General features: G+C 41.1%; 2 long non-coding RNA genes across 2 annotated transcripts in view; one reads left to right on the plus strand and one right to left on the minus strand.

The window, feature by feature from the left end:
• The window catches only part of LOC308590076, a 59,382-nt gene extending 47,180 nt beyond the window's left edge, over positions 1-12,202 (minus strand). The window contains exons 1-2 of the long non-coding RNA XR_014009681.1: positions 12,159-12,202; positions 8,315-8,479 (exon numbers count right to left, since the gene is read on the minus strand). This is a non-coding gene — a long non-coding RNA (uncharacterized lncRNA). The remainder of the gene's footprint in view (positions 1-8,314; positions 8,480-12,158) is intronic.
• Positions 5,153-9,595, plus strand: LOC308590063. Its single transcript, XR_014009664.1, has 2 exons — positions 5,153-5,512; positions 8,981-9,595. It is a non-coding gene; the product is annotated as an uncharacterized lncRNA (long non-coding RNA).
• Positions 12,203-17,644: the final 5,442 nt, after the last annotated feature.

Consider the following 17,644-nt stretch of genomic DNA (forward strand, 5'->3'; position numbering starts at 1 on the left):
AATCCTCTGCAGAGTTTATGACACTACAAACAACTGTTGACTGAGGAAGCAGAACTGACTTGTCACCTCATTTGCAATGTAAAACTGCAAAATGGAAAGTGATGACTTGGACACTTAGATGTGTTAACTTCTGAGGCATCATACTCAGGACAAGTCACTGTTTCACATATAAAACAGGTAAGCTTTGAACAAGAGGAAGCACAAGTCAGTAACTCTTCTGCTGTGCTTGAGTATAATGTTCAAAATCACCATCAGAATCTACTGTTGTGAGTTTGTTATAGGTTGCATCCAATGGTGATTACTTTGCATTACATGAATCACACCTATATGATTGCTGTGAAGGAGCCTGGACTTTCAATAGAAGAGAATGAAAGGCACCAGACCTGTTGCTAAGTGTGTGTAAATCACATATTTTGTTAGGAAAATTACAGGAAAATAGCTCATGAAGACTGGGAAATAGATAATAATAATAATAATAATAATAATAATAATAATAATAATAATAATAATAATAATAATATTTATATCCCGCCCTCCCCAGCCAAAGCCGGGCTCAGGGTGGCTAACAACAATAAAATAATACAACATTCTAAAATCATTTCATTATAAAATTAATTCAAATCAAATTGATGGCAACCATTGGGCTAGAGTTCTGTGAAGATTGCCAAAGGAGGGAGTCAGGCTGTGCCCTGGCCAAAGGCTTGGTGGAACAGCTCTGTCTTGCAGGGCCCTAGTCTCTTGTGGCAGAGCGTTCTACCAGATCGGAGCCACAGCTGAAAAAGCCCTGGCTTTGGTTGAGGCCAACCTAACCTCTCTGTGGCCTGGGACCTCCAAGATGTTTTTGTTTGAAGATCATAAGTTCCTCTGTGGGACATATCAGGAGAGGCGGTCCCATAGGTACAAGGGTCCTAGGTCGTGTAGGGCTTTAAAGGTTAAAACCAGCACCTTAAACCTGATCCTGTACTCCTCCGGGAGCCAGTGCAGCTGGTATAGCACCGGGTGAATGTGACCTCGCAGCAAGGACCCCGTAAGGAGTCTCGCTGCAGCATTCTGCACCCGCTGGAATTTCTGGGTCAGTCTCAAGGGCAGCCCCACGTAGAGCTAGTAACAATAATCCAGTCTGGAGGTGACTGTCGCGTGAATCATAGTGGCTAGGTCAGGGCGAGAGAGGTAAGGAGCCAACCTCTTAGCTTGGTGGAGATGAAAAAATGCCGCCTTTGTTATAGCTGCAATCTGCACCTCCATGGAAAGGGAGGTGTCGAAGATTACACCCAAACTCTTAATGGATGGTGCTGGCACTAATTGCACCCTGCAAGAGATGGGAGTTGCCCCCCCCCCACAATCCCATATTGTCCTGACCCAGCCAAAGGACCACTGTCTTCAAAGGATTTAGCTTCAACCGGCTCCCACATAACCATCCAGCCACAGCTTCCAAACATCTGATCAGTGTGTCTGGGGCTGAGTCAGGATGGCCATCCATCAACAGATAGAGTTGGGTGTCATCGGCATACTGATGGCAGCCCAACCCAAAACTCTGGACAAGCTGGGTGAGGGGGCGCATAAAGATGTTGAACAGCATAGGGGAGAGTATCGCACCCTGAGGCACTCCACACACCAGGGAGTGGCGCGATAACAGTCCCCCCCCCAAGCGCCACCCTCTGTCCCCGACCAGAGAGAAACGAGCGCAGCCATTGAAGGACTGTGCCCGGGATGCCCACGTCGGCAAGGCGGTGGTGCAGGAGTTCATGATGAGGAAGGTGACCTAAGGAGGAGAAGGAGAAGGAGAAGGAGAAGCAGAAGGAGGAGGAGGAGGAGGAGGAGGAGGAGGAGGAGGAGGAGGAGAAGAAGAAGAAGAAGAAGAAGAAGAAGAAGAAGAAGAAGAAGAAGAAGAAGAAGAAGAAGAAGAAGAAGTTGTAGTAGTTGGGGAGAGAAGTGGGGGTAGTAGTATAGTTCCTTTCTTTTTTCCTTACAAGCTGTTTTTGGATTTTTTCTGCCACTGCAAGTAGCAACAATGGCAACTGCATTGGAAGCCTGGCCACCATTTTGTATTCTCTACAATACCGTGGCCTTGTGGAGAGAAGATGGTGGTCACCACAAACAAAATGTTGGGGGGTATTCAGAAATAATTCTGTAAAGTGGTATTTTTATAGAGGGCAATGAGAAAAAAAGGAAGAAATCAGAAATTTTCTCCAAATAAAATACTTCTGGAAAATTTCAACTTGGCCCTATGTCTAAAAAAGCAAGGTATGACTCCGCTATGTCACTAGAACACCCTTTCTCCAGTGGTCTGGAGAGTTTCAGAGACTCTAAGTGCTATCAGGGAAATCAGGACATCTGTATATAAGGGAGGGATGGGACATATGGTGGTGATGATTCATACAATTGGTGTCTCCACATAAGCCAAGCTGCACTGCCAGCTCAATGGCATCCCTGTGTGCTCACATGGGGACTGCCATATGTCTAAAATAATCCAAGTATAGTAAAATCTGCCTCAACTGTCAATATTTAAAATAGATGCAGTGTGCTAAACAAAATGAATACGCTGCAATTTAGATTTAAAGTGAGTGGATACAATGATTGTGTGTGGGGTATATATATATGTTTTAGTAAGTGGAGAATGTTTTCCATTTATTGGAAGAAGGTTTGCTTGAAGGATAGGCAATCTTTCAAGCCAAGATTTGATATAAAGTTATGTGAAGTATCATGAGTAAAGCAAATCAAAGCAGTAATGGATATGGAAGAATAGGACTTAATAACTTTTGAGCCTAAGGTTACTAGCTAAAAGTGGAGGTCTCCAAATAATTGTATAAAGAAGGGAGATTATACATTATATATGCAAGAAGGATAATATTACAACCTTGTACTGTGCTAAGCATAACAAGTTGCATTTTAAGATTATAAAATGAAGGCATATATTAAAAGGACCAGATTTTTAAGGGGAAATAATGCCCCCTCCCACAGCTTCTTTGTTTTCATTGACAGTGTGTGTATTTACATTTCTGGAGGTTTGTTTGCTTTTCACTTCAAGGGAGGTGGCCAAAAATAGCAGCCACAGGAGCATTAAAAAAACCACACACACAATAGTTATATGTTATGCCATAGAGATGTGCAGTGTACCTTCATATGGAATCTAATGAGCCAGCTCCACTGAATCATAAAATTATGAATTATTTCTATGGGGAGGAAATTGAACTCTGTTCTTTTTCATGAGAGGAATTAATTGAGAGGAATTAATTTAGTTGCCATGCTAAAGAGACAGGGCAATATTTTCTAGGTCAGTTAAAAAGGTTAGTTGTTTAAGTTTTGTTTTTGCTTTAACCCAAGCTGGTCTGATAATAAGTAAATACAATAGGGAAGACTCCCTTCACATAATTCTTCCATTTTAAAAGGTGTCACTTAACGTTGCATAAACTTCATGGCTCTGACTGTATACAACCTGATCCTGGCTGGCAGCAGCTGTTCAAGATTTCAGATAAATCCAATATGATTGTAATAATTACAAAAACAGTCACCATCACTGTGGGAAAACATCAAAGAAAAGCTCATCCCATTCTGCAAGGTGCATGTATGTATATGAAAGACCAGGGGGGTCCTCAATTTTGACTAAAAGAGATATAATAGATGTTGTATAGGTTTTCAAATGGCATAAAAACAGACCAGAAGATGGGTTTGATACCCTGCATCTCACCAAAAGGACAGATACATTTCACACATCATAGAACACCCTCAAAATCCACTTTATGTGAGTCATAGCTTCCTCGTTTCACCAAAATTGCAGTCACATATCATAAAATAAAAAAGCAGAAGGTTCCAGCGTTCTCTGCAAATGCTGTATTTTATTCAAGATAAAAAAAATATAGCTGTTAAATAGTCTAAGGTAAACATGCAAATGTCTGTGAATAACCACTGCATGTACACAAAATTGCACTAGGCTTCCATGAGAAGTAACAGCTCATTCACACATGCAAACACCTCACTGGAGTTTCTGTAATTGTGACAGCATTTTGAAGCCTGTGGGCTGTTTCCATGGACCATTTAGTTTAGACAAGTGTTTCATTGTATGATCCTAAAGGTCAAGGACAGGGAACTTGTGGCCTTCCAGGTATTATCGGTCATGCTGCCATAGTAGGGGAAGGTAAGAGCTGGAATCCAGCAATAATCACTTGTAATCTAAAATTGACATGGAGAAGCAACAAAGGAAGTTGCCATTTAGTTCAGTGCCGTGAACACCAACTGACAGTGGCTCACCAGGATTTCAGGCAGAGGACAATTTCTATTCCTACATGGAGAAGCCAGGAATTGAACATGGGACCTTCTAGATGTAAGGCGGATGGTCTTCCAATGGGTTCTTTCTCATCCCAATATTGTGTCCAGACAATTACAAATAGTTTGCAAGATGCTGTTTTGTAAGGGGTGGGTGTGTTTGAATAACACACAGGACACTGGAATTACAGCTATGTTGTTCAAATGGGTATATTCTGTTTATCTTCACAAAGTTAATACATTGATCTCTTCTGAAACCCTCAACAAGAAGTTGAACTCTATGAAACCAGGTAGCTTAACTACCTGACAACTGCACTAAGTCCTATAAGGATTTGGAAAGATCTATTATTCTTAGAATGGCAATGGTATGTTACCTTGACAACCAGATATGATGTATGACTACATTGCGCACCATACTCTGATGACATTCAGCTCCTCTCTGAGACTTTGATAGATTTTGTTTATTGAAACAGCACCTCAAACCATCAACTTCCAGGGGTTGGAATGAATATTAGTTCTCAGCCTATTTCTTGATGATGGTGCTGATCCAAAGCCATCCACTTAAGACAAAAATAAAAGGGTTCTTCCTGTTTCCATAGTGCACTGCACACATGAAGTCACTAAAGACTGGTTAAACCTTAACTTTGCCAACTTTCCATGTTTGGCGGGACAAAATCCAATCATTGCCTTGAACACCTTAGTTACTCACATGATCTTCTGGGTTTGCTAGACCCTTTTGTCCCCTTTTTGGATGTATCAGTTTCTCAGAGATTGCAGTAAATATGTCAGCTGACCATTGTTATGCTGGAAGGATGTGGCCAGCATACCAATGGGCAGCTGACATATTTACTGCAATCTCTGAGAAACCGACACATCCAAGAAGGGGACAAAAGGGTCTAGCAAACCCAGAAGATTTTGCTGAGGTCTGGTGGAATTTTTGTTATGCATATGGACAAACAGCCAAAATGTCTATACCAATTAAATATGACTTCATTTAGAAAAATTATAAGAGTGACCCCACCACTACCACCTGAAAACCACATGCATCTAGCAGGCTCCAAGGGTCGATGAGGACTCCCCAAGTTATCACCCTCTGGGAGCGACCATCCAAGTAGGACCAGAACCACTACAAAGCAGTGCCACCCACCCATAACTCAGCTGCAGCAGATGACCTATGGTATCAAAAGCCTCTGAGAACTCAAAGAGAATTAAGAAGGATACCTTTCCCCTCCAAGAGTGTCTGGATCTAGTAAGTGTGTTTAGAATAGCACCCTGGGTGTTATCCCCCCACCCTGTGATTTTGCAGTGTTTTCCCACAGGCAACCGCACACACTCTGAAATTTCTCTCTGAATGATTGCAACCAATCAGGATCAGGTACAAATGCTGCTTACATTACAGTGCTACATAGCAAATAATTTTAGGCTATGTGTTGATACCACTAAGGGCAGCTTAAGGGCATTTATAGTGAAAACATTGCTGGTCAGCAATCATGAACCACTGAGAATAAAGCATGTCTACAATCATGATACAGTGATCTTCCTTTTTGACACAAAGCTCCTTTTCAGATTAGCCCCAGTATTTAGGACCATTTTAATTATTTGGTCTTCAGACTCTGAGAGCAATGTTTAAAAACCAGGGATATTTCTGAAAAATGTTTGTAGTACAGTAATGAAGATAGCAGCTTTGAATGTATAGAATCTGCTTCTCTGGTGTAAGAATGGTTGAATCAGGAGTTAAAAAGCTGTTTGTTAATATCACTTCATAGCTGAAGTTACCAGGTCAATTGTGGTAGACCCAGAGGTGATGGTGTGTTTGTCTATTAAGTTATAAATGGGCCTGCCAGCAATGCTTATGTATGGCAAATCTTGTACAGCTTTCATTACCCATGTGCCATCTTGAAGTTGGTTAGGAAATGCCCTTGGCAAGGTCAATGTTGTATCAGTTTCAGAATTACATAATTCCCCTTGCAAAAGGAGCATTCTTATTATTTAATTATTTACTAAAATATTCCCATTCCATCATTCTGCTTTATTTCTAAAGTGCCCAAAGTGGCTTACATCATGCAAAATACAAAAAACAGTCATAAATAAAGTTTTTAAAAGTCAGGACAATAAAAGCATAGAGAACGCCTCAGCAAAAAGCAAACAAATAAGCCAAAGGGATAAAGCAGCATCAATCACCTAAGCCATATGCACCTGGAAACAGAATAATAAAATTGTAGAGTTTGAAGGGACCCCAAAGGTCATCTACTCCAACGCCTTGCAATATAGTAGTCAAAGCCAAAGAATCTCTGACAGACATTCTAGCTTGTCAATACCCTTCTCAAACTGTGGTATCCAGAGCTGGACACAGTACTCCAGACAGGATCTAACCAAGGAAAAATAGAGTGATACTATTGATCTAGAGTGATACATTGATTCTAGACACTATATGTCTATTGATGCAGCCTAGAATTGCATTAGCTGTTTTGCCACTGCACCACCCTGTTGAATCATGATAACCTTGTGGTCTGCTAAGACCCCTAGATCCTTTTCATGTGTATTGCTGCCAAGCCATGTGTCACCCATCCTATATGTCTGCATTTGATTATTCCTGCCTAAACGTGTGTGCATATTCATATTCTTCAGCTATACCGTGAGGCTCATTTTACTACTGAACAGAAAAACCTTCGTACAGGCCAGTCTAAAGCAATCCACCATGTGCCTCCCTGCCTTCCCATTCACTCTTTCTCTTCCTAGTCCTCTTCCTACCTTAACATCCTTCACCAGCCGGAGAAGATTAAGTTCCCTCCAGCTGGGAGCCTCAGACAAAAGTGGTGCAGCTTCTAACATTTGGACAATCAGCTGTTTGGGCACTATTTTGGGCATCATCGCCTGGGAAGAGGTGGTAGTAGCAAGCAAGATGCACATGGCTGATGGTTTGAGACAGTGTTCAGTTAGTTGTTGAGTCTATATATTTTGTCCATATATTCCCAGAACAGGGAAAGACCTGCAGTGAGCTCTTTCTTTTCCATCTGCCTTCACCCTGAGTTCCATGAAGGCTTCTAAATAACTAGCTTACGAAGCAGTATGTTCAGATAGCTATTAACACACTACATAAAAAATGTATGAACACATTCTACTTTATTGAAATGCAGTAGAACAAATGAATCAAATCAAAACTATTAAAAGACTGCAGTACAGTTCATAAAATGTAGAAGCAGCTTGGGGGGAAATAACCCACAAATCTTTGTTCAAGTGGAACAATGTCAGATGTCAACTCCCTGAGAAAAGTATGCCATTGGCTTTTCATTTTACATTAATAACTGTTTGTAAAAACAACTACACATACATAAACCCCCAAAAACTCCTCTGCTTCAGATTAAGGTGTTGAAGATCTCTCTCTGTGAACACACCCAAAGACGCAATGACTCTTTAATGCTGAGGAAGGAAGTCAAATTGTGTTTGGCTAATGATAAAAGTGTGAAGATGGAATACTCAGCAAATCAGAATCTACTGTTGGGGAGAGTCATTCATAAATCATATATTGTTGGCCAGTTGGTCAGCTGGCATAATATCCAAGTGATCTTTTAACAAATCACAATACAAGCATGGTCAAATTTAATCCCCTACAAAAGTTGTAAGGGAATCTTAACATCAGCAGGTGTTCAGATTTTAAATGAAGAATTGTAACTTTTCATTGCAAGTTTCACTGTGATCTCTCAATCTATACAGCAAACGTGTACAGCAAACTCTCAATCTATACAGCAAACGTGTGGTTTCTAGGTGATCATCCATCAAGGCACTGACCAGGCACTGCTTAGCTTCAGAGGTGGTGGGTTCATGTGACTTCTGCCCATGCACTGGGAACATAGGGAATGCACAGTGAGAAATTTTCTGTGAACATGGTGGAAACTCTCCTTTGCTCAGTCTTTCTAAGCTTTATCAGATAAGTTGCAGGGGGAGGGAATCAATTCTATGGGAAAGTTGATACTGTATATGATTGGCTGAGTCTGACAGGGGCACATTCATTGTAAAAAGAGTCCCCGAGATTGGATTGAACCAGACTTACCATTCCCATGTCGCAAACCATTTATGGAATGAAGACAGCCCCCTTCAGACCCAGCGGAGCATGAATCAGCTTGGTAACATTGCTGGCATGTGCGGCACCACTGAGGATACAGACCCCTTTGCAAGTACTGCAGTAAATAGGGATGCCAGACAATTCTGGTGCAAACTGAAAAGGAAGAATATATTGCTGCAGTTCACATGTTCATCTATGGTCAGGAACAGAACTCAGCCAAGCAAATACAATCATTGTTGTGGTTTTTGATTCCACAAATAATTGTTTCAACATTTCATTTACACTGAAATGAGTTAAACAAATAGCTATGTAAGTTATGCTAAATAGTGAACAAGATGAATAATGTAGTATTTGGTGAAAAGCGAGTTTCAGTGGAACAAAAACAGCACTGATTTTTATTTGAATGGATCTCCCAGCCTCGTTACATCCCTTGCAAACAATGCCTGAAAGGGGTTAACATGCACTGAATTTCTTTCTAATATGTCAGTGTTCAAGAGCATAATTACAGTGCAAACAAACCTGCAAAGAATTTGAGTGCCAATCAAAAGCCTCACTAAGTTTGGAGAACAATTTCTTAAAATGCTCAAAAGGAAGCAAGGTGGTGGGGGAGACATACATTAATCATACCATTTCTTGTTTTATCTGTAAAAACAGAAGTGAGGCCTCTGTTAGATCTCCCAGTTGCTATTATTGCAGCACTATTCACTCAACATTGTGCTGCTGTACGTCACTGGGACTCAGAGCAAATCCTGTGCAGTCAAGGAAAGCAAGTTGATAAGGCCCTTTGCGGTCACAATACTTGTAAAGAGCAGCACAGCAATCAGCAGTGACAAAGTGCTAATGAGGACTGGCATTGCAATTAGTGGCACAGAAGATTTCCTCCCACCCTGTCCCGGTTTGGCATTTGACTTTTCATAGGTCTGATCTGAATCAAGCTGGTGCTAGATTATTCCACAGAAGTAAGCATCTTTTGAACTTCTCTCTTCAAAGTCATTAGTACTGAAATCAACATAAATAGAATATGCTGCTTCAGACTTGACTACCAAGTGCTTCAAACCTGGACTGCCAAGCATGACTACCCAAAGGAGCCACACACTAGTACATGGCGTAAAATTAATCAGCAAGGTTTCCTGCTGCCTCTTCAATTCAGAGCGAGTAGCACCTCACCTAACCTGTGAAACATATGATGCCAATTCTAGTGATGTGATGCTACTGTTTCTGCCTTTGCCGCTAACAGATTTATTAAAGACTGAGCCGTAGAAATGGTTATTAGAATCAGTTATTTTTGTGATGTGCTTGTTAGGATTTTTCTTGCAGCTGACAAATCTTTTAACAGAAAGGCTCACAACTGAAAACAGGATTTATTTATGTATTTTTAAAAATACCATTTGCAACAGTATTTAGTTTTTTAAAAAAGCAAACAACATGTTTGGCCCTCAATCCGTTCCAGCAGTCCAAACACATTCTTAAAAGCCATGCACGTGTAGACAGAATTCTGAGGTGCTTTAATTCCATCCTCCTCGTGAAACTTTCCCGATAAAGCTAGGCACAGATAAAACTGAACCAAGCAGAGCTCACTGGTAGTACTCTGGTATCCTCTTCCCCCAAAAAATATCATTCCAAAGAAGGCTTCCAGAAACCTTGGGAAATTGAACTACCCCCCACCCTAGGAAAGGAAGACATGGGGCCAGATCTGGGGTAAAGAATCACAACTCTGTTAACTACTGAACTACTGTGATGAAGGACTGAAGAAAATGGGACTGATTAATTCCATCTAAGTGAGCAGCCTAGCTGGAGGAGGCTGATGGGAGCTTTTCTCCAGATTCTCCTGGGAGTGACACCACCCTGGCTCTGAGCACTGGAGCTTTAAGTTAACTGGTTCATTCCCTTCTTCTCCTGCTCAAACAGAGAACATCTGTTTGCTCCAACCCTCCCCTGCTGTCTGGAAGGAAGATGTATCCAGGGTCAAAAGGTTCAACCCCTTTAAACTGGCTGGCAACGTGAGGTAGGTTTGGCAGTGTTCCTTCACCATGTAGGTGCCTCAGGGGGCTCATCTGGACAGTCTCTTCACTCCTCTGCCCACACCACCTACTACAGAAGAAGCCAGCTCAAGCTCAGTAAACCTCAGTCCTTCTGCAGATCATTAGGTTGAACAGGTCTTCCCAGAGTTCCTTAATTAAAGTGCCCCACTCCTCCATGGAGAGATGCACATCATCGTCTCTATAAAGGTGCATGTCGCTACAGCCACAGCAGGTGCTGTAACCTTCCAACAGTTTGACTTCACCACCCAAAAGCACATTCCTCCATTGTCTACCGAGACAGAGGGATGCCAACAACAACAACATTATATATAATGGTGGCATGTGAGATATAATCACCTCCAATTTTCAGAAGCCTCTACTTAACATCCCTCCTAATTCTCTTTGTAGTTCTCTCAATCCTATTGAAATGGTGGTCCCCTACCACACCCTCTTCTCCAGCATCTCAAATCACATGGTAAGCAACTCAGGAGACCATGCTAAGGCATTAACTAAGTCCTCCCATACCTATACTCCCATACCTCCCATACTAAGTGACAACTAAGTCATCTGCACTGAATCGTCTTCTCCAAGTTGCAGCACCAAAATCTGAGGAACTAGTTCCAGGGATGCCTGATGAAATAACATGGGGAGGAGTTTCTATAATAACCATGGAAATATTATGACTGCAATCCTGTGGTCTCTGTGGCCATGTTCCACAGCTCAAATAACATTTAGATTTATCTTTCTGGATGGATGGAGAAAGTAAGATGTTCAGCCTCAGGGAGAAGTTGTGACATCATCAAGCACCTCCCAGCCACTGCACAAACCTCCACAGGCCTTACTTTACTGATGCCAGAGTTCTGACATCAGTAGAAACAAAAATGAGGTGTATGGGAGGCATTAAAGAAAGGGGGAGTGGATAAATTGTTCTTCCCTCCCCTCCACCCTACTGCCACTTGTCCAGCAGAGCTTCAGACATCTTCAAACCTCTGACAACATGGCATCTCTAATCCACCAGTAGCATTCAAATCTATCACTGAATTTCATTCCGGCCTCAATTTACAGAAGCAGCTACTATGGACAGCTGATGTTAAACTATTATTATTATTTACAGCAGGCTCTAATATAAAAATAAATCTCGCGCTTCTTTTCACTTATTTCATTTTTTTTCTTTATAAGAATCACGATGGACATTTATTATATTGACATATATGACACTGAATAATGGTTGTTTTTCATTTAGGGCTTGAACACCAATATCTTATCTATATTAGTTTATTTGCTGAGGAAATATTGGATAAACACACACTGTGTAGCCCGGTCTACAGCTGGAATTTATGGAGTGAGTAATCCACTACCACAGAAACTGCTAATGGTATTGCCTACTAATTATTTATACATAAATAGCTCACACCCTATTTCAAAATACTATTTTAAACAATGATGCCAGTGTTTATTGATTGATGCTATTCTGTTATTTTTCTGCTAATGTGCTATTCCTAAAAGCCCTCTTCCAGCATACCAATTCCATGTTAAGTAAACATGTGAGACCGTGGTAAGGAGTATGACAGTTCTTTCCCTCTTTCACTGCTCCAGATGGCCTCCATGAGTTAGCTGTTAGAGGATGAGCTTACTGAAAGTTGAGCCTCTTGTACTCATGGAGATTCCATGTACATGTTAGAAGCCCTGGAAAATCAGGGTTCTAAAATGCATAGGAAGCTCCACAAGTTCCCGCCTTTAGACATTTATCCTCATGACTGATGACAGGAACAACAATGGAGGGTGGAGCTAGCATACGTCTATTCACTTACCTGTTTACTTAACACCAAACAAGACTTCCTGAAAGAGCTATAGATTTGTATTACTGCAGCTAGAGTGTCTATTAATTACAGAGCATTTCAAACTCCCTTCAACTAGCACTCCATCCATTCCGCGAGCTAAACATGCCTCCCACCAGTTAACCCCTGCCTCAGCTACCACTAGAATGGAGCTTTCTCTTCCAGCCACTGAACATGCAGAGGGCATTCTGGAGGTAGGGAGGGATTGAGTAACCCTAAGGCCCATTGGCTCTTGAACCAGTCCCACTGGCATTGTATGGTGACATTGGGTCCAATGTGGACCAGACTGCAGCACCAACAGTCTGGATTGATGCAGCAATCAACCTGCCCCCATCTTCTATCCTGCCCACCATGTACAGCAGGGCTGTGGATGTGGCATTAACCCCACCAGTCTGTACAGCCCCGCCAGTTGGCAGTGGGAGGGGGGGCATGCTCTCCAGATCTTTTGGATGCAATTCCCATCAGCTCCAGGTGGCATAGCAAACAATGAAGGATTATGGGAGTTACAAGCCAAAATATTTGGGGTGTAAAAGGCTGGGGAAGGCTGCTATAATCACTTACCTAGAAGTATTATTCATTGAGATTTATGTGAGTAGATATGTATCGGATTTTGCTGTTATTTTAAAAGCATATTATTTTAATAGCTTCTTTCCATCGTCTTTGTTTGTAGAAACATCCACACTCTGTACTTTCTGAATCACATCATATGTCTCTATGACTGGGTACACACAACTTATTTAAAACACATACAAAACGCATTCTTTTCCTCAAAGAGTTCTGGGCACTGTAGTTTATCCCTCATAAGGCTGCAGTTCCCAGCAACCCTTAACCAACCACAGTGCCCAAAATTTATTGAGGGTAAGAATGTGCTTCTACTTTTGTGGAATTGAATAGGGTATAGTATAAAGTTTCCAGATCAAGGGAAGTAATAGTACCACTCTGTTCTGCCATGATCAGAGCATACCTGGAGTACTGTGTCCAGTTCTGGATACCACAATTTAAGAAGAATATTGACAAACAGGAACACATGCAGAGGAGGGCAACCAAGATGATCAAGGGTCTGGAAACTAAGCCTTATGCGGAACGATTGAGGGAGCTGGGTATGTTTAGCCTGGAAAAGAGGAGATTGAGAAGAGATATGATAGCCATCTTCAAATACCTCAAGGGTTGTCACATGGAAGATGGAGCAAGCTTGTTTTCTTCTGCTCCAGAGGGTAGGAACCAATACAGCAGATTCTGACTAGACATCAGGAAGAGCTTTCTGATGGTTTGAACTGTTCACCAGTGAAATGAACTCCCAGGAAGGGCGATGGACTCTCCTTCCTTGAAGGTTTTTAATAATAAGTTGGCTGTCCATCTGTCCTGGATGCTTTAGCTGAGATTTCTTCATTGCAGGAGGTTGGACTAGTTGAGTCATTGAGTTCCTTCCAACTCTCAATTCTATGGTTCTATTAATGTGCTTTAAAGGTATAATGCAGGCTTCCTCAACCTCGGCCCTCCAGATGTTTTGAGACTACAATTCCCATCATCCCTGACCACTGATCCTTCTAGCTAGGGATCATGGGAGTTGTAGGCCAAAAACATCTGGAGGGCCGAGGTTGAGGAAGCCCGGTATAGTGTGTATGTTGATACATTACTTTAATTTTTACACACATACGTTACTGAATTTGAATAAATCTGATAGCAAATTTACTCTGAAATAACATTTCTTGCACAGCATTTAAACTGTAAGTCCCACAGTGCTGTGCAACTGTGCATGCCCCCAGTTTTTGAAATTTATATGCAAGCTTTATAGGAAATATAGACAGTACATTGTGGCATGGATCCAGATGTGCCAATGGAAATCTAGTTATTCATTCCACTAAGAAAACAGAAGCATCAACAGAAAAGACTTAAAACGGATTTTGAGCTATTCCTATTATTACAGCATGACGTTTCCAGTTAAATTAATATGATTTCTTCTGTTGTTCAGCCAAGTGCTATGACAACAGAGAAGGCCAATAACTCTGAAACTGAATTCATTATTAATTGTTTCTAAAATGCAGGTCAGATGCACAAAGAAATAAATTACAATGAATTTTACTTGTTACTGTGTGCCTCTACCTGTACATTTGCATTTCCTTTTCCTTGAACTCTGGAATTTTTCTGAAGCAATCAGTTATCTCTTAATTGACTACTTTCAACTGGTGAATCCCTCATACTAGTACACTTTTCTATGGCTACTCCTTCTGAATATAGATGAACAAAGTTAGGCTGTGTGTTGTTATTTATGTTCTGTTGGTTTTTCCATTTAAATTTTTGAAGTACAATATCATTCTTGATGCCAAAATAACACTTTAAGAGTTAAGACAACCTCCCCTTGTGTTCAAGGAATGCATGGTGGTAGTGATGGAGGGTCATGCAAGTTGCACTTGCCCTTTCCCATTCCTATCCCTGGGGACCATGTCCCTCAAACCACACATTCAGTGCACTGGTCTATGCATGTAGGGATCATTGTAAGCCTATAAGGATCCCTATCATGGAAGAGCTCTATGTATATACCAGCATACCTACCCCTTCCCATATGCTGTGAACAGTGAAACATGTGAAGAGAAGAGGGACATGGCCGCTGAGTGCATTGGAAATGGGAGCAGGGGTAGACCAGAGAACCACAACTCCCATCACACTTTCCTTGGAAGGGTGACAAGATCATGTGAACTCTTTACTGCTTCTTCTTCTAACCTAACATTGTATCTATTATACATATATCAATGTAACTTCTAACATTTTCATAACCAAACGAGAACCTCTGCCCTTTATCCATGTCCAGCACTATCCTATTTATGTTCACTTGGACATGTCCTTACATTTGAAGTGGTTGACTGTAACAATAATTTTAGCCTTATAGTCCAATCCTATGTTTGCTAACTCAGAAGGAAGTCCCACTGAACTCAACATGGCTTACTCCCTAGTTAGTCATGTGTTTAGGATTTCAGCCTTATGTCTAGAAGAATAGGAGAAACTGTTCCTTTTAAATTCAGTCCACAAGCTGTCTGTCTGACAATCCTAGGTGAGCATTTCATGTTTGCTATATTGGCAAAGTACTTCTCTATCTATCATGAAGTGACTAGCGATGAAGCATTGGTGACAGGGAGCTGATCTCTATGGATTAGGTACTCTTGGTTGATTTATATTACCTAATGGGCAGGACATCCCTATTGGTTTTCTTGAAGATCAAGAAGAGGTGCATGGATGAGGAGAAAAAGTACAGGTAAGAGTATATCTGTCCTTACTTGGTATTCAATAATGGCTCTTAGAGCTTCTTTACAGAATCATTTATCTTGGAATAAAATTCCCTTGACAAGTGTAAAATCCTTGACTTATTTCCAAGAATATGAAGCCAGCGTGAGCTGTAACTTAAGAGAAGACTCGTTGCACAATAGCAGAACACATGCTTTGCATGTAAAAATTCCCAGATTCAATCCCTCTGTCATCTCCAGGTAGGACTATGAAAGACCCCTGTCTGAAACCCTAGAAGTTCCTGCTAGTGGACAATCCTGAGCTACATAGACCAATGATCTGCCTTGGTGTAACGTGGCTACTTGTGTGGGCTCCAAGCAGGGATGCAACAAATATCTACAATTTTCATTTTCTGGAGAAAAAATGCTTATCTGTAGTTGATAAATTTCCCATCATATAACAAAAGACTTCTGAATAGATATTGTAAATCCACAATAATCAAAGAAGTGACTTGCTGTGCAAGACTCCATTCCATTACACCAATGTCACAGAATGGGGAGGGATTAACAAAAGCCCACCAGCATGAACAACAGCAAGACAGCCACCTATTTAAATGGAAAACAATAATGAGAAATAGGTTGGCATTTTGCAAAATAAAAATCCATTTCTCAGTTCTTTTTGGAAGTCTAGAGCTATAAGTAATAGCAAGCTGATTGGCTGTTTGAACAGAGAGCTCTACTGCAATTGCAAACTGCTCAGCTTATTATTCACTGAACAAGTCACACAAAGACTGAAAGTGTTTCCCAGCACATCTGAATGGTAATAGCGCACATGGGCTAATGGGAGGGGACATAAATTATAGTTTTAGTTCAAATGTATTACAGATTTTAATTTAACTTTGTCCAGTTCACAGATTACCCAGTTCCTTTGCTCCCAAGGTTAGGGAACTGTTCACAGAGTTTAAGAAAATTATTCATAGAGTTTAAGAAAACTCAGTCGTCTAATCCTAATGCAGTAAATAATGCAGTAAATCCATTACTGCAAGATCACTGGTATGTGGCAACCCAGCCCCTGCTTAAAAACCTTTAACAAAGGAGTCTACCACATTCAAAATCATTATGTTCCACATTGAACTGCTCATACAGTATTGTCAGGAAGTTCTTCCTAATGTTTAACATGCTTTGAATCTTCCTTTAAACATCTCTCAGTGTGAGGAAGCCTGAAGTAGAACTGGTGCATGCAAAGATGTTGGGGCTTGCTTCCATATTCCCCCACTTCAGTTTTCAAGCTAACAAGTGTTTGTTTTGAATGCTTGAAGGTGGCTTAAGTCTTTATGATAATTTGTTATTTAGTTTGCCACCTGTAATTACATACTTGAGTGATTTGTATTCTGGTTGTATTCTGGGAACCTGTCTTAAAAAATGTTTGTATCCCCTCTCCATGTTTCTATAACTTGCTTTTTTTCTGGTAGTGCCTACCTCCATGAAAGAAGGGATGCTCTAGGAAGTAATTCTTGGTGCTATGTGCATCTCATCTCTGAGAATCTTACCTTCACTGGCACACACACCACTATGGTCACACTAGGACATTGAATTCCACATTGTGATGTAGTGACCCCTCCTCAAGGAGTGAGCAGTAGCCTGTGAGGTAGAACAAACTGGACAAGACAGCATTCTGGGTTTAAAAATTGTCCACAGCTTTATTGATATCAGGTGTAGGAAGGTTTCAGCTTATGCATTGGGTATCTATTCCTCTCAGCCCCCAGGCCTGATACATGACAGGGTTGAGCCTAGGATTAATGGGTCCTCCACAAGATGCAGGTCTACATGGATGGCCTTCCAAAACCACTGAAGAAGGCTCTATGGCCCATCTGCCACATGCCTTAGATTTGGGACAGATACTTTGAATGAGAGGGAAGGGTTTAGCAAAAAAGAGTGGAAATTGGAAGTATCAGAGACTGTGACCAGTATCAGAGACTGTGACTAGAAACAGAAATTAAAATCAGGCTTTGCAAGTGGCATGGAAAGAGAGAAAGCAGGCTAAATGGGACTTCCAACATCTGAAAATCTGGAGAAAGGGGGCAAGGAATCATAGAATCATAGAACTGGAAGGTTCATCCAGTCCAACCCCCTGAAATGTTTAGAAACTATTCAATTATTTTAAATTTATGTTGGTATTTTGAATCTTTTTATCTTCAGATCTTTATTTCTTTCTTGTCACATATTACATTTGAAGAAAGA

This window comes from Podarcis bocagei (assembly GCF_964188305.1).
Source record: "Podarcis bocagei genome assembly, chromosome: 6".
Classification (NCBI taxonomy): Eukaryota; Metazoa; Chordata; class Lepidosauria; order Squamata; family Lacertidae; genus Podarcis; species Podarcis bocagei.